This window comes from Danio aesculapii, chromosome 18 (genome assembly GCF_903798145.1).
Source record: "Danio aesculapii chromosome 18, fDanAes4.1, whole genome shotgun sequence".
In the NCBI taxonomy this organism is placed as follows: domain Eukaryota; kingdom Metazoa; phylum Chordata; class Actinopteri; order Cypriniformes; family Danionidae; genus Danio; species Danio aesculapii.
In genome coordinates, this window is record NC_079452.1 from 11,330,042 (window position 1) to 11,347,178 (window position 17,137).

Sequence of the window (17,137 nt, forward strand, 5' to 3'; positions counted from 1 at the left end):
GGTTTTTAACCTGGTTACACACAAGCGTTTATTTTTCATGTTTTATGGGGACTCCCATATACCTAATGATTTTTATACTGTATAAATTGCATATTGTTAAAATGCAGCTAAGTGTGATTCAAATTAAATGTTGTAAAATCTGTCTTTAAAATCTGTCTAAAATCTGTTGTTAAATATAGGAAGACTAATAAAACCCTCTGTATTCTTAAATGATTCTGTCAGGAATAATAAAAATTCTAACACTTTAAGATGTGAGTTTACAACATTTTGATAACACTTTATTCTGATACAGTAGTGCACTTTAAGGGCAGCACGGTGGGTAGCATAATTACCTCACAGCAAGAAGGTCGCTGGTTCAAGCCTTGGCTGGGTCAGTTGGCATTTCTGTGTGGAGTTTGCATGTTCTCCCCGTGTTGGCGTGGGTTTCCACGAGTCCAATCAAGTCCTAAAACATGTGGTATAGGTGAATTGGGTGAGCTAAATTGTCCGTAGTGTATGTGTGTGAATGAGTGTGTATGGATGTTTCCCAGTGATGATTTGCAGCTGGAAGGGCATGCACTGCATAAAACATGCTGGATAATTTGGCAGTTCATTCTGCTGTGGCGACCCCAGATTAATAAAGGGACTAAGCTGAGAAGAAAATGAATGGATGAAAGATGCCATCTGACTATGAGGGGAAAATGCCTTGCAGCAGTTATTTTCTTTCCCTTTAGATCGCATTTTTTAAATAATCAGTCCAGGAGGTGGCGCTGACCAACAGCAGTATTAGTTCAAAGACATTAAAAGTAAGAAAAATAGATTAAAAGTATCGTTTCAAAGTTGTCCAAATGTGACTTCTAAAGCATTAGCTGTTTATATCTCTACCCAAACCTAAAATATTGAATCAGTCTAACAGTTTCACATTTCATTGGGTCTGTTTAATTTTAACAGCTTCACTCATGGTTCTCTGATTTGACATGTCAGGAACTTTAGAATTGTTTTATGCAAACTGTTAGTGTGTTAAAATTTAAAATTAAAGGACTGTAAGAGGCTAAATTATTATATGCGATTGTTTACATGACAAAACATGTCTTTTTGACTCAAGAAGGTCCATACTGACTCCAAAGGCAGATACTGATAAGATCAGGGCCTGGTATGTGGACTTTGGGGGTTTTACGATGTGGTCACATGTTGATTGGTCAGTTTGAATGTCTCAGCATTTGGGCTTTAGTCACATGGTCAAGAAAGATACAAAATAGGTGGTAAAACGCTGCTCTGCCTCTTTTCTTTTCCTGGCCTGTCTTTTCCTGGTCTACTTTCCTCCTCTGCTCCTCTGGAGTCTATCTTCTCTGACTCTACCGCAATCAGGCTAACTTCTGGGCCTGCTCTCTTTGTCCCTCTCTCCCTCCCCCTGTGTCTCTCCTTCTACCTCTGGTAACTTTAATTTTACATTTAAGCTGGGTACAATTTATATCATATGTTTTATCATTTCATATTTGATCATTTTATACAGTTATTTTGTAACTAATTCAGTTGTAACCATAGAGAATTATTGTCATTAAATCATCTCATTTTCAAGTATTTGTGAATTACTTTTGATTTAACATCAACACTTAACTGTTCCATATTGCAATACAATACAATCACATAATATCAACGCTCTCCCACATTTATAGCTATTAATACTGATATAAGATTGCAAGAAGAATGGTTTGACTAGAATGTACAGTTTTTTACCATCAATACTGATAACTTTTTAGTCATTCGGCAGAACTACAGTTCGAACCGCTGTGGTTTGAAAACCCAACACAGGGTCAGTAGAGGAGGAACTTTTACACTTACTCAGAAAACCATGGTGAAACCAATAGAAAAATAAACGAGCTAAAGGGATGGAGGTCCCATTTTAGCCAAAAGGATGTGGTGGAGGACTGACGGACCACACTTGAGCAGAGAAATCAGAGAGCAAAGGGACAGGGGTACCAGGATTCCTGTGTTAGTCTGGCTCAGGGTCTGTTGTGGGAATGAGTGCAGCTTTAGAGTGTAAAGGCCCCGGTATACATCAAACAGTTATTTTTCCTTCTACTTTTTAAGGCCAAAAAGAACTTTAAAAAGGCTTAGTGATGGTATATTGTTTTTGAACCTCCAACATCCACGCACCACAGTAGGTGAGGTAAAAGTGTCAAAATGAAAAATTTAAAGTTAAAAATGAAGACAACCGAAACAAGCAAATGACACGTTACTGTACAGCATTACATTGTCTATACGCACAGGCCTATGTGTTTCCATTCATTACATTTGTTTACTCACCAAACGACTGTTGACACTGTGCATCAAGTGATCTCGCCACTAACAGAGGCACCCAGCGCAGTGAGCGCACCCATCCATAATATAAAACCACAGAAATTCTGTGGTAATAACTTGGTGTGAAATGTATTTTAGAACATCCTCATTTTGATAGACGTCATCAAACATTCAGCCCAAATGCTCCGGAGAGACTTAAAACATATAAATTTTTCCCTAGGCTATATGACACAATAGGTAGAGCCTAATTCCCCTTTTTTTAAAGGGCACATAGGTTACCCCTTTTTCATATTTAATATAAGTATTTTGTGTCCCCAGAATGTGTCTGTAAAGTTTCAGCTCAAAACACCCATCAGATTATTTATTATAGCTGTTTGAAGTGTCTGTATTATAGCTGGGAAAAGGTTGTTGCTGTTTTTTTGTACTGGGCCTTTAAGGCTAGTCCTCCCCGCCCACCGTTCCCATGTGCCTGTCAGCAACATGCCTCAATCGCCGCCCTCGGCTGCCTCAGGAAGCAGATCTCACGTAACGTTTATGAGAAATACTACAGTAAGAACTTGATGAGTATTTGATGCATTTTTTGTGGAGTTGCAACAATGAGTCACACACAATGTCATTACAAAGTTCACACACACACAGCGGACACACACAGAGCACAGACCCACACAAAGCATAGACACACACACTCATATCGCAGACACACACACACATAGAGCAGACACACACACACAGAGAGAGAGACAGTGCGTTAAGCTTTGCACTCGTTTTGCACGCATATGTGACATGATACTGGTAATATACACTGCTGTATGGATGTCTGTTATGTTAATGTACAAAATAAACCTGATTTAACGTCCACAAACCGGGATTGAAGCATCTTCTTTTATAATTGTTCTGACACGCGGCTGTGCTGATGAAGTGAATCTGAAGTGAATCGCTATAATTCATTACACACATGCTTTGTTTTAAGACATTTTAAACTTGTAAAACTCACTCTTGATCACATTTGATGATGATTGATGATCCTAGCAAACTGAACAGACCTTTTATTCCCGTCTTGTTGATATGATTATATGCATTACTACGGAGACATGTTAATGCACGCAGCTGTCAATCAATATTGGTGGGCGGGGGGACCGCACTCCTACGTCAAGTTGTGGTTGATCTGAAAACCGCTCCAATTGGTCCAACAATTATGTTGTTAAATTTGAAAAAAAAGCACTGGGTGTGTTTATTTCACCCCAATATGACAGTTTATACACTATACTTACACACATTTCTGTCCAAACAGCTTGAAAAGTAGATTTTTCACCATATGTGCCCTTTAATATTATAAATGAAGTTATTATGAAGAATACTGGATTGTGTTTTTTAATATTGTTTGTTAGTGATTTGTGTCTTTATATGTTTGTTGTATCATGAAATGCTACTGCCCTAATTTAATTGCCCCTGGTGGGATTTATAAAGTTGTTAAATTTAAAAACTGTCACACCTCCTTTTTGGTCTTGGGCCTCTGGCAGGTTAAAATAGCTTCAGTTTTATCAATTTAGGGCTGCACCTGCCCATGGCCCAAGTGGAAACGCAGAAACTTCACTCCACTCACTCAATGCTCATTTCCTCGGGTTGGCCATGAGCCCTGCCCACCTCAGCGCTGATAATACTGCCCGCAAATGCTGCATATGCCGCTGCCAATCATTACTAAAGATAATAATATCCTCCAAGCAGAGGCATATGCTGAATGACGGGCAAGTACTTTATTCATTAGGCACTGAAACGTTACCGGTGCCCCAAACAGGCTGAACGGTGTGATCCAAACGGCGCCGTGAAGGCCATTTCTATCGAGATATGGCAGTTAACGGGAACTGCCAATATCCTTTCGTTAAATCCAATATTGAGTAAAAGCGAGCAGCACCTAACTGGTCGAGCAATTCAACAATCCACGGCATTGGATACACATCAAATTTTGATCCGGCATTCAGTTCGCAATAATCCACACAGAAACGAAATTCACTGGGTGGGCGAAAGATGATTGCCTCCTGTGACCAGAGCGCCCAGCCGATTCTGGACACCGCTCTCCAGCCCCAGGTCATACTCACCCATAATCACATCCTTGCCCATCCTGTTCGTTCTTATTAGTTCATAATCGAGATCATTCACTCGCTGTGTGACCTCAAATGGGCCTTGCTACTTGGGCAAGAAATTTTAAGTTGGTAGAAGGCAGCAGTGCAAGTACTTTATCTGCTGGTAAAAATTTCCATAGCTTAGTGCCCCGATCATATCGCCGGTGTTGTTCATTTTGGGCCTTGAGCAAATTCTCCATGGAGAGAATGCGTGCATGGAGTTTTTCCCACAGGTCCAAAATATACTTTTGCCCGCAGGCCCAAAACGTACTGAATTTAATTTTTGCTATTATAAGGCTCGTCCCCCCAAGCCTCTCTGACGACATCCAACTCATCATCTCACCTTTCTGCTTCATAGCCATGCTTTGTCACAATAAGATCATCATCATATTATATAAACTTTAGTTTTGTTGAACTGCAACACTCTGTGCTTAATTTAATTATTTACCCGCTGATACCTCTGCCTAAAAGGCTGTTACTCAGGCTGAGCATGAGCGGTGCGTAGTTTATCAGTGTGCATTTAAACAACTCGGGATTCACACCAGGAGCAGCATGTGAGGCGCGCATGCTTGTTTGCTTTCACCAGTGTTGTTTCGGTTGCACATAGAAAATAACAAACTTGCGCATGCAAAATATGTCAAATGTGAATTGCCCCTTATGTCTTTATTCTGGAATTACTTTAAATGAATACATTTGCATAAAGTAAATCGTATCTCAACTTTTATTGAGGCACAGCTGATTTTTACTGGGGCATGGATTTGTTTTTGTTTGTTTTTTGCACCATGTCCCTGTGACGCCCCCAGCAAGATGCCACCCTGTGCCATTGCCTATATCGCCCATGACTAAATCCACCACTGTGGAAGTCTATGGGGTGAAAAGTACAGTGTACGAGCACTTTTCCAGCTATCTAGAATGTGCTTGATTTAGCGATATGTTCTCATCCTGGATCAGCAAACACACAACAGACTAAGCCAGGATATGCTGAATAAAATAGGTCTAGCTGCACTCTTTCTGTTATCCTGGCTGTCCTAATTGTACTTGTGTGCAATATCCCTCTGTGTGATGAATAATTACATACAAAATAAAACACTGAATGTGAATACTGGAAGTGTTAATCCAGATAAAATAATAAAAACAATTAAAAGAACATAAGCACATGGAGAATGTGTCCAACATATGTTTTACACAGCGGATGCCCTTCAAGCTGCACCCCAGTACTGGGAATGATCCATACACACTCATTTAAACACTTCGGCCAATTTAGTTTATTCAATTCACCTATAGCGCATGTCTTTGGACTGCGGGGGAAACCAGAGCACCCTGAGCCACCATGTCATCCCCATTCTACTACATAAACCTAGTCATTCAAAATAGTAAGTGTTAACTTATGTATACCTGACCGGTGAGCCGTCTGACAAAAAAGTGCCCTTCTGAATCAAATTAGCAGGATGCCCTTCTGGATCTTTCATTAACTTTGTAGACACTACTAATTACGTTGACATGGACATCTGTAATCTAGTTATTTGTCTTAATAGACAATAATATAATTAAGGTGTTTACGTGAAGTGCTTTCATGTAAGAGTTTCCTGTAATTTCGGATGACTTTAACTGCAGTTCGGCAGTTTCACTTTAACTCATGAACATTTCAATCATGCCCCCGAGACAAACTGGGCTCAAATAAGGAGTAAGGACTGGTGGAAGAGTGTAATGGAATTTAATAACGCACGCCGAATGGAAAGAAAAAACTTCCACATTTCTCGATGTGTGTGTGGTCCTTTACTGGCAGCCACATGTGTGGATCTTGTCAGAAAATATGGCAAAAAGTCCTACATGACGGTAATAGTTTGATTGTGGTGTTTACTTTAATAATGTCACTAGTATATTCATACTCCATGTCTTATGTCCATTTCTGTTTAGTTCAGTTAGGACTTTAGTCGGAATCAAAAATCACTGTTTCGAGCTTATGTAGGCCTACAGTTCAAAATTCATGTTTAACTGAATAAACAGTTAGTAAACACAAGTGCATCTTATTGAACATAATTAATTTTCATTATCATAGTAGAACAGTTTCTCAAGCAGTTTGTGATGCGATTTGAAAACAGGAGATGAGCCCCTGGTCTAATGTGCCACCTGGCTTGAGAAACCCGTTCTCAAAAAATTACATTTAGTCATTATTTCGGTAGCACACATATTCTGAATGCCTTCAACCCAATTCAAATAAGCCATTTTAATCTAAATTAATCTAGGTTAATTCCAAGAATACAGTGAGATTAATCTAGATTAAAAACTGTATCTATGCCCACCTATTTTATATATATATATACACAGTACAGACCAAAAGTTTGGACACACCTCATTCAAAGAGTTTTCTTTACTTTCCTGACTATGAAAATTGTAGATTCACACTGAAGGCATCAAAACTATGAATTAACACAAATGGAATTAAATATATAACAAAAAATTGTGAAACAACTGAAAATATGTCATTCTAGGTTTTTCAAAGTACCCACCTCTTGCTTTGATTACTGCTTTGCACACTCTTGGCATTCTCTTGATGAGCTTCAAAAGGTAGTCACCTGAAGTGGTCTTCCAACAGTATTGAAGAAGTTCCAAGAGATGCTTAGCACTTGTTGGCCCTTTTGCCTTCACTCTGCGGTCCAGCTCATACCAAACCATCTCGATTGGGTTCAGGTTCAGTGACTGTGGAGGCCAGCACCCCATAACTCTCCTTGGTCTAATAGCCCTTACACTGCCAGGAGGTGTGTTTGGGGTCATTGTCCTGTTGAAGAATAAATGATGATCCAACTAAACGCAAACCGAATGGAATACCATGCTGTTGCAAGATGCTGCGGAAGCCATGCTGGTTCAGTATGCCTTCAATTTTGATTAAATCCCCAACAGTGTCATTAGCAGAGCACCCCCACACCATCACAACTCCTCCGCCATGCTTTACAGTGGGAACTAGGCATGTAGAGTCCATCCGTTCACCTTTTCTGTGTCGCACAAAGACACGGTGGTTGAAACCAAAGATCACAAATTTGGACTCATCAGACCAAAGCACAGATTTCCACTGGTCTAATGTCCATTCTCTTGGTCTTCCTTTCCTGGGGCAGTTCGCATGTGAGCCAGTTTCTTTGTAGCGCTTAATGGTTTTTGTGACTGCACTTGGGGACACTTTCAAAGTTTTCCGAATTTTTCGGACTGATAGACCTTAATTTCTTAAAGTAATGATGGCCACTCCTTTTTCTTTACTTAGCTGCTTTTTTCTTGCCATAATAAAACTTTTGGTCTATACTTTAAGTGTAAATATATATATATATATATATATATATATATATATATATATATATATATATATATATATATATACATATATTAGTGATGCGCGGATGGCAGTTATATACGCGGGCGCTGCGGATAATCCGCGGATCAAGCGGGTCGGGTAATAAAAAAATACATTATGATTAATTGCGGGTGGATGTAGCGGGACATGGCAGTGGACCAGCGAAAAAGCAGAGAGTGGGCTTTGCAGAATGGGAAGATATGAATGCCCAATAATAATGCAGGAAGTGCAAGAGTAGCCAACTGTTCAAATTTTCAGTTAGAGGAGTCATCAAAGGAAAATCTGCAATGGTTCTGGGAGAAACAAGATCGCATATTTCCACAACGCAGCGCCTTGCGAGGAGATTCATTCCTTAAGCATGTGGTGCAAGCGAACACTCATTCAGTGCAGCTGGCCACGTTTTGGAGGCGAGGCGGAATCGCCCGAATCCAGGCACAATAGATGCCACGTTACTCTGTTTTTGCACAGTGCGAAGAAAAAGGCCAAGTAAACACAACATAGCTGCCGTTTAGGCTGAAGTGGCACCCTTTTTGTTTTCTTGTTCCTGTATCTGTAAAAGCTAAAATGTTTTATTTTTACTTTCTGTATCTATTTGAAACTGAAGAAAATGTTGTCTAAAGACTTTTGTTTATTTAAAAACGTTTACGATTAATGTATTATTTTACTATCAGAGATGCGCAGATTAAAGCTCACTGAATCTGCTGTTAATATCCACGGTGACCAGAGCTGGCGCGTCCATAGAGGCGACCCGGTCGGCAGAATAAAGAGAGCGGTGTCCACGATAACCCCCCGGTTCTCTCTTTCTTCTGTGACAATCCCCCGACCGCCCCGGTCCTCACTGTCGGACGCACAATCATACCCCCGTCTCTCGTTTTTGCTTTCGGTGTGAGGGCTGCATGTTGACCTTTTGTCTAGAGCTCCAGTTCAGTTTGCTCTGGCCCTGACGGTGAGCTATCATGCCTAAAACAAAGAACTAAATGATTAAAGTGACGAACGGGTGCGGATACATATATCATGTGCTGGCGGGTGGTGGGTGGATGATTAGTATGAAGCCGCGGATTCGGGTGTTATTTCAGCTGATCCGCACATCTCTAATATATATATATAATTTAATTTTTTTCCTGCTTTCAGTGTCAGTATCATTAATCATTATTTGTTGTATTTTACGTGTATGTAGGTGGTGTAGTTTACAGCTACTTTTCCTTATGTGATGCTGCTTGTGCTACTGATTCGTGGGTTCACTCTACCTGGAGCTCTGCAGGAGGTTGTGTTTTACTTGTATCCTGAACCGGCCCGACTTGCTGACCCTCAGGTAATTTCACCATCTGTGCTCTACCTTCAGGATAACCTTATAACCAAATAAACAACAAGTCATTTGAAAAAAAAGGTTGCATTACACTTTCTCATTGTCCATCATCTTGATAGGCAGGGTTGTAGATCATTCCATCATGATCTTATTACTTGTCAGATTATCAGTTCATTCATTCTTCATTTAAAACAGTAATAAGACATTTATTACACTTTGTTTTCAGTTCACACTTTCACTTTTGATTATGAGCTAAAATCAGGAAGAGATTTCACTAGAATAGTTCATTCATTCATTTGAAGATAACTGATGAACAGGGAATATTTTTTTAAAAAACACACAAATAAATGAATTTTGTTGTTTTTTTATTTGTTTGTTTCGAAGATTCACCAGACAAAAAACACTATAACAACGTCTGTGTTTGAACGGCAAAATATAAACTAAGCAATATAACAAAATATAATAAGGCTAAAATATGAACAAAACAGTTCAGAAATGTTTGTTTACTGTCCTGATGGATGAACTGCACTCGTTTACCATATATCAATCTGATTATCATGTTAAATTGGAATTAATTTAAATTAGAATCAAGAACTGTCTTCGAAACATTTAAGATATACCCAACATAGGCTCATTCTGAAAATGTAGTCCTATATCCGTTTCTGGAGACTACAAATTATGTAGCCAGAGGTATGTATTTTTTAAACGAACGCTATGGGGTAGTCTGACGCCATTCCTTTTTTGCGCTGATCAGCTGACCGCTTACCTGAGTATGAACAGCTTTCCCGCTGTAACCAGTTTGTCCCGTTAGCTCGCCATGTACGTCGGTGGACTTGAGACACAGAGAGGAGTTGACCACGTTGACCATGCAGGTAAAACAAAAACAGAATCCAAAAAAATAAAATAAACAAGTAAATAACTGGGTGAGAATGTGGTAAAATCTGCAAACATAGTAAAAATCAGATGACGGTTTTTCTTTTTCTGGATTGCTTTCGAAAATTGTTGGTTGGGTTTAGGGAAGTGGGTGGACAGGTCAGACGATTGGTCGGTCAGTCAGTCAGTGATTCAGTCAGTCAGTCAACAGCGGCCACTGGTGGGTTTATGCGAGAACAGCAGGTGTTAAAGGCACTTGCGAGAGAAATTTGAGATCTCAAAGAGCATACACAATGGCCTCTCTTGAATTTGCGAAAACAAAAACTGCAAAAAAACGTACCTCCTAGGATTTATTTCGCAGTCCCCAGAAATTTACATAGAGGTACTGTAGAGATAATTTACAGTTTAAACCCAAAGAATGACCGGTCAGTCAGATGAAGAAGAGCCAGAGTCAGAGATTCAAATAATAAAAGTTTACTGAAGATAGTTTCCAGCTTCAACACTCACATTGAGTTCCTAGGCCGCTCCGCTAACAATCACAAAATTAACGACAATTATACCATCTACACAAGACCAGAAAGGGTGTAATTTTGGTAAACTGTTACGATTGGTCATGGCAAAAATAGACAATTCTAAATATGTACGCCAATGAGGGGTCATATCTGAGTCCAGATAGGGATGGTGACAGGAGGCTTGGGTCAGGTCGCCCGTAGACAGATCTGTAGAACTGACCCATCGGATGCATATACACAGGCAAGAGACAATCTGTTATGAAAACCCAAGGTTGTTTCTTCGTACTCTCAGCTGTCTTATCAAACTAGTTCCAAACTGGTAAAAACAGCATTCAGACTGCTATATACTACACACAACATCTATTTTGCATAAATAGGAAATCACTTTAAAAGAATTAACCGTAAAAATAGCAAAACACTTTAGACAGTATTAACTCATAGAAATAACAATAAAAACAGTTGTTTCCAGAAAACAAGCTTAGCAGTTCCACTTAAAAGGTCTTCATGACCTATGACCTGCTTTCGTGGCTCCTGAAAAATGAAGTTAAAATAGACTGACAAAGAGAGGAGCAAGGACACTGAACATTCTTACATTAAGCAGTGTGTTAACTTATTCATTTGTCAAAATCATTTCAAAGTTAAATACTCAATCAAATAATCATATTAATAAAACAATGAGAAAAAGGATAAACAATGATCCATGCTGCATGGGACGGATTGGAAGGCAGAAATCAGAATTCATCAGTACATTTTCTGGGTTGGATATACCATATCTTTTCAGTTTTTTACATGCGAAAATATCAGCATTGTCTAAACAACAGATCCTCATAAATTTTACCTGTCACTCTTCTGTGAGAGGTTTTTGTTTAAGGAGAATATCCTTGACCTGCTCAGAGCCTCACACAATATTTAAATACTGTGTGAGAGCTTGATTATCTTAAATACCAAAATCCAAAAAAACATGAACAGTGTCCTAACATGATGCTGAAGAATAGCAGGCAGCCATGGTATGTCACTTTCACAACAGTAAAAGCTAATTCAGTATTGAAGACATTCAGAAAAAGGTTCTGTGTTGTGTCAGGTTTACAGTGTAGACATAATAACAGACACTTTGAGCATTGTCCTACTTTACTTTTTGTCATATAAGAACATAACTACATAAATGCATAAAGCACAACTACTGTGAGGGCAAATCAACCATAATATTTTCCCATCACTACTAATTAAAAATGTAATTCACAGAATTTTTGGTTAACACAACAACCGTTTTAAATATAGCTACTTTGTACAATAGCTATATATTCTGGTTGCAGTAGTATTTTACTAATGTCATTTGAAACATAGAAAGCTTTGAGAGAAATTATTAATAAATTATAAATTGTGTGTTTGTTTAGGTTTGGATGGAGGCAGGAACTCAGATCTTTTTTTCCTATAGTGTGTGTAGTGGCGTTTTCATTGCACTTGGCAGCTATAATAAATACAACAACAACTGCTACAGGTTAGTATTGATATCATGGAAAGATCAAATTAAATGCAGAATATGTTGCAATTATGCTTTCTATAATCTATGTCCACCAGAGACTGCTTTTGGCTTTGCCTTCTGAACAGTGGCACCAGTTTTGTGACTGGTTTTGCCGTGTTCTCAGTTTTGGGCTTCATGGCTCATGTGCAGGGTGTCCCTATTGAAGAAGTAGCAGAATCAGGTATTGCACTATTTCAATAAACCTGGGAGTTTTTGTAACATGTAAAAACAAGCTTAATGACTATAAATGTTCAAAAATCAGATCTCCCTCTGTCTCTGACAGGTCCAGGATTAGCTTTCATTGCTTATCCACAGGCAGTAGCTATGATGCCTTTCCCTCAGTTGTGGGCTGTTTGTTTCTTCATCATGATTATTTTGCTTGGCCTAGATTCACAGGTGAGCTAAAACACATACAGAAAATAAAAAAAGGAAAACCTCATCTATGTTTGTTTGGATGTGTATAAAATTAAAGTTTCTAAAACTAAATGACACTTTTATTTAAATATGTTCAGATGTCTGTTCTATCTATATGTAAACCAAAATATAACTCTTAATTATACACTTAAATTGTAATCACACTACAGAGCAATAAAAGTGTCACGGATTGGCCAGGCTCTTCCACCAATATCACGCAACAAGCATCCTCACCTGAGTACTAATCATGCACAGCTGCACCCAATCACTCCAACACACTATATAAGCACACATCTCACCTCACTCATTGTTCGGTCTTGTTCCCACGAAGCGGACTCATAGCGAGAACCTCCTGGTAGTCACTATCATCTTATCTCATCTCTTGAACTTACATGATCTCTGTTTCCTTCCAGTCTGTCCAGTGTTCCCGGTGTTCTGTCAGAGTTGTGTGTGTCATCAGTCTGTCTTCCCTGCAAGCCCTCTGGTGTGTGCATTCGGTCTTCCTCAGTGTCTGTCATCCATCCTGCCCCAAAGAAGGATTATCAGATCAACCAAACTTCATTCTTCCCTAACAACAAGAAGCTTTTTAAGGGATATTTCACCACAAATATTTATTTTACCATTTTTCTGGAACACTTTTCTATACAGTTTAGTAAGGTGCATTAAATAAAATAATTCTTATCTAAAGCACAGATAATCATGAGTTATTGTATAACTCATGAAAAACCTAAACAATTATTCAATTATTACTGCATGAGGAAACAATGAATATTCTATATGATTATTGCATTAAGCAATCAATCAATTGTTATTAGTTAAATGAGTCATAATGTATAATTTCCCTGATAACATATCATATTCACTAATGATGTAAATTCATATGTTAATTGCCACTATAGACAAAGTTATATACTTCAACTTCCAAATGTCTGCTTTAGTTAATTATTAGCTAAAGATTTGAAGATATCATTATAATATTGTCATGTCCTCGCTTTGATCATGTGGGCTACGTGTTGTTGTGGTGTTTGTATTATCAATGTGTCTTTCCCTAGCACGTTTTGTTTTGTTTTTATCATTCACCACATGCCTTCTGTTTACTTTCTACATCCCCGTCCATCATCCCGTTTACATTCTATTACTCTATTAAGCTAATGTCACTCACCTGTTCTCCTTGATTTCTCTCTCTTTATTTATTCCTTCCCTTATCGTTGTCCTGTCTCAGATCATTGTTTTACTTTCATGTGTGCTCAATGATCTCTGGCCTTGTCCAGTCTGATTTTCTCTCCTGAGTCCTGTCGAGTCTAACTCCCAGTTTGCATCTTTGATTGTGCTCTCCTCTGCTACCAGGCCTACTCCCATTTTGTTTTAGTCCTGCTGCTCGCCTGCTTCTCCTCCCTGGTCTGGGGAGCCATCTTCCAGCTCTCATCTGCCCTGAAGCTTCTCACTCTTCCTCACGGGTATCAAGGCCGTGCTGCAGTACGTCGGGTGTTATTGTAATGACAGAGGGATTCCAGCGGGCAAGTTATTTGTTCCTACTGCTCGATGTTCTCAGGTTATCCAGTGAGGGCACTCATCCAGAATGGTCTTTCACCCAGGAGTTCAGAGATCGCTGGCTGCCATCCGTCAGCGATTATGGTGGCCATCCATGGCCACAGATGTCAGGCAGTTTGTGGTAGCCTGCTCAGTTTGTGCCCAGAACAAGAGTTCCAGTTTGCCTCCCACTGGTCTGCTTCATCCCCTACCCATTCCTTCCCGCCCTTGGTCACATTTAGCCCTTGATTTTGTCACTGGTTTCGAGGGGTAACACTGTGATCTTTACGGTGGTGGACTGATTCTCCAAAGCGGCCCATTTCATTCCCCTTCCCAAGCTCCCCTCAGCCAAGAAGACTGCTTAGGTGGTGGTAGACCATGTATTCTGGATTCATGGTCTTCCGGTTAACATGGTTTCTGATAGGGGCCCCCACTTTGTCTCACAGTTCTGGAGGGAATTCTGCCGACAGATCGGGCCTCTACGAGTCTGTCATTGGGATTCCATCCTCAGACCAATGGGCAGTCTGAACGGGCAAACCAGGATTTGGAACATGCTCTCTGCTGCCTGGCATCCCATAACCCTAACTCCTGGTGTAAACAACTGTCCTGGGTACCTGGGTAGAGTATGCTCATAATACTCTACCAGTATCTACTACAGGTATGTTGCCTTTTCAGTGTTCTGTTGGCTATCAACCACCCCTATTTTCCTCACAGGAACCCGATGCTGCGGTCCTGTCTGCCTTGGCTTTTGTCCAACGGTGTCGGCACACTTGGAGAAGAGCTAAGGAGGCCTTGGCCTTCGCTAGTAGAAAGCAGCAGCTGATCGTCATCAGGCTCCAGCTCCCCACTATGTATGTGGTCAAAGGATATGGCTCTCCACCAAGGACCTGCCTCTAAGGGTAGCCTCACGCAAGTTAGCTCCCAGGTTCATTGGCCCATACCGAATCACAAAAGTGTTGAGTCCTGTGGCGGTTTGGCTCAAGCTTCCTCCTACGCTTGGTCGGGTACACCCAGTTTTTCATGTCTCTAGGGTTAAACCTGTGTATTCCTCCCTTCTTGTTCCCTCTGTTTCGTCGTTGATTTCAATACTTAGTGGACTGGGTGGGGATATTCTGGACAGGAGGCTGATTGAGGTCTTCCATTGGCAACGAGGTGAGCTCCCTCCTGGAGCACCTAGTGGCACCCGTATTTGGGAGGGGTACTGTCATGTCCTCGGTTTGATAATCTGGGTTACTTGTTGTGGTGTTTGTATTGTCTATGTGTCGTCTTTGCCTAGCTTGTTTTGTTTTGATCATTCACCATTGATTACTCATTGGATGAAGGTGGTTTGTGAGGGAGAGTGGTGATTGTGTGAGCAGGAACGAGCCAAGGATGTGACAGTCCCCCCCCCCGCAGTTTACCTTCAGGCAGGTGGTGTGGAGTTGTAGTGATGTGAATCCTTCAAGCCAATGCTGAATTGTCCTAGCCAATTCTTCAAGCACAAGCTTTATGGCCAACAGCTCTCTGTCCCCAATACCATAATTTTGTTCTGCTGATGTTAATTCCATGGAGTAGTACGCACATGGATGGAGGACTTTGGGTTCACCAGACTATTGGGAGAGTACAGCGCCTACTCCGGCGTCAGCTGCATCTACTTCCACAATGAAAGATAGTGAAGGGTCCAGATGATGGAGGATGGGTGCCGTGGTGAACATAGTTTTCAGTTTGTCCAAGGCATGATGAGCTTCACTGTTCCAGTTGAGAACACGTCGCCTTTGAGAAGGGAAGTTAAAGGTGCAGAAAGGATGCTATAGTTCTTTATGAACCATCTGTAGAAGTTGGCGAAGCCCAGAAATTGGGTGTAGTTCTTTGAGTGTCTTCAGCGTTTCCCATTGAAAAACGGCGTCCACTTTGCCTTGCTCCTTACTGACCCCTTCAGCTGTGGTCACGTATCTGAGGAAGGAGATGGTGGTTTTATGGAATTTGCACTTTTCCTTCTTTGAGGAAGAGTGGATTATCTTGCAGACATGAACAGGATTTGTGAACATGACAATGATGTTCTTTAAGGTTATGGGAATAGATCATTCATGAAATTCTGGAAGATGGAAGGACTATTTGCTAGGCCATAAGGCATGACCTGATATTCATAATGGCCGGAGGGGGTGATGAAAGCCGTTATCCATTCGTTCCCTTCTCAGATACGGATTAAATTATAGATGCTGCGAAGATCGAGCTTGCTGAAGATGCGCGCCTCTTTTAGTTCTTCCAGAAAAGCGGGAACCAGTGGTAATGGGTAAGCAAAATTTACCATTGCAGAGTTCAACATTCAATAATATATGCAGGGCCTTAATCCTCTGTCTTTCTTGCATACAAAGAAGAAACTGGATGCAGCGGGAGAGGTGGATGGTCTGATGAACCCTTGATGGAGAGCCTCGTCGATGTACGAATTCATCGCCTCGTGCTCAGGACAGGAAAGAGAGAGGGTATATTCTTCCGTGCGGTAACTTGGCATTTGGCAGCAGGTCGATCCCAGGACCGGTGAGGGGGTAACTGGGTGGCTCTTTCCTTTCTGAAGACGTCAATGAAAGGGTGATAGACAGAGGAAATAGTGAGGTTGGATGACGAATGAGGAGCTTCAACGGTGGTGGCGTGAATGGATAATGGAGTGTGTTTCTTGGAGTGAACAGCAGGGGGAGTTATATGACTGTGGGTGACACAAGCAGTACTCCATCCAAGGATCTCGCCTGTATCCCAGTTTATTGTGGGGCTGATGTTGTTTAAGCCATGGTCTGCACAGGATGACGTCAACATTGGCATGAGGAAGAATGAGTAAGGTAAGTTTGATGTTTGAGGGGAGAGAGAAGAATCACTTATTTGGTATGTCAGGATATCTTGACATCGCCTAAAGGTGAGTATTCTACACTGTATTCTTGGCACGGTGAAAATTCCCCTGCAGTTATGCCACTGTTACATCTGAACGTTGCTATCTCACATAACAACAGGGAAAGGCACAACCAATCACAATGTTCATATGTGTATGGAGGCGGTAGGAGTCGAGTAGAAAACATGATTTAACCATAGACTATAAAAAATGATTTAACACTTTCTGCATGTTTAATGTTGACTCTGTGATTTTTTTTTTTTAAGTAAATTAAATTATTGGTGGAGACATTTCAGTAGTAGGTGGATACTGGCAGGGACACATCCCCTTCATTCATGCTAATTATACGCCCCTGACCAATAAAAAATATGAGTAAC

General features: G+C 40.5%; 1 pseudogene; it reads left to right on the forward strand.

Annotated features, from left to right (window-relative positions):
• Positions 1–4,305: 4,305 nt before the first annotated feature.
• LOC130246120 (sodium- and chloride-dependent GABA transporter 2-like) lies at positions 4,306–14,797 on the forward strand (annotated as a pseudogene).
• Positions 14,798–17,137: the final 2,340 nt, after the last annotated feature.